This window comes from Xenopus laevis, chromosome 6L (assembly GCF_017654675.1).
Source record: "Xenopus laevis strain J_2021 chromosome 6L, Xenopus_laevis_v10.1, whole genome shotgun sequence".
Taxonomy (NCBI): Eukaryota; Metazoa; Chordata; class Amphibia; order Anura; family Pipidae; genus Xenopus; species Xenopus laevis.
Window position 1 is genome coordinate 92,249,426 of NC_054381.1, and position 1,428 is coordinate 92,250,853.

Sequence of the window (1,428 nt, forward strand, 5' to 3'; positions counted from 1 at the left end):
CACCCGAGTGACGTTTTTCAGGCAGCAATAATATATTCCGTATCCACTGCTGTAGTAGTGTATACGTTGACCTTGTAGGCCTTGTTTGCCCAGTGTGTTCTTCTTCTTCTTCATTTTCAAACAACTCCCATCTAGCTGTGTGAGCTTGTTCACATTCTGTCTAAATATCAATAATAATACCGTCTCCAGAAACACCACCTGAGTTGTTGTTGTTTTTGTTTTAAAAATAATGCCAGGCAAAGGCAGGCCGCCACGCAGAGGCACTAGGGGCCGTGCTGCTATGCTATCCTGTGGCCCTAGGAAATTGCCCAGTTTTAAAAAGGCAATGACCCTGAACTCCCAAAATGCTGAAGAGGTAGTTGACTGGCTTACACAGCACACCCCATCCTCTACCGTTTCTAACTTTACCACAACATCCTCATCCTCCACTGCTATGGGCACCCCACGTAACACTTCCTCCACCACCGGCGCCCCTTCTTCACTGGAGTCAGAGGAGTTATTTTCACATGAGTTTCTTGAACTGAGTGATGCGCAACCATTATTGGCAGAAGAGGATGAAGGAGATGAGGACGTTACACCAGATTTAATTCTGGCAGAGAACACAACAGAGATGGACATAATGAGTGATGACGAGGAGGTCCCCACTGCTGCTTCCTTCTGTGAGCTGTTAGAAGAAATTGATGCATCTGAGGAGAATGATGATGAGGAGATTGATGTTTTGTGGGTGCCCAGTAGAAGAGAGCAAGAGGAGGATAGTTCAGATGGAGAGACGGAGAGTCAGAGAGGCAGGAGGAGAATAAGACTTAGAAGAAGCAGGGAGGACAGCTCGCATGGAACAGTAGGGCAACAACATGTATCGGCACCTGTGGTCAGCCGGCCAACGCACCCGCCATTGCCGCCAACGCCGCCGACTTCTACTTTTACCCCCAGATTGCCAGCCTCAAAAAGGTCAGCAGTGTGGGATTTTTTTAATGTGTGTGCCTCTGACAAAAGCGTTGTAATTTGCAATGAGTGCAGTCAGAAACTGAGTCTTGGGAAGCCCAACAGCCACATAGGTACAACTTCTATGCGAAGGCACATGAACGGCAAGCACAAAGCACTTTGGGAGCAACACCTCAAAGGCAACAGGCAAACTAAAAGCCACCCTCCTTCTGGTCCAGCATCTTACTGCTCTACCTCTGCTGTCCTTGACCCGTCTGAACCACCCTCCACTCCGCCTTCCACCTTGACCACCAGTTCCCATTCCCAGTCATCTGCCCCCAGCCAAGTTTCTGTGAGGGCCATGTTTGAGCGTAAGAAGCCAATGTCTGCGAGTCACCCCCTTGCCCGGCGTCTGACAGCTGGCTTTTCTGCACTCTTAGCCCGCCAGCTTTTACCATACCAGCTGGTGGACTCTGAGGCCTTCCGCAAATTTGTAGCAATTGGGAC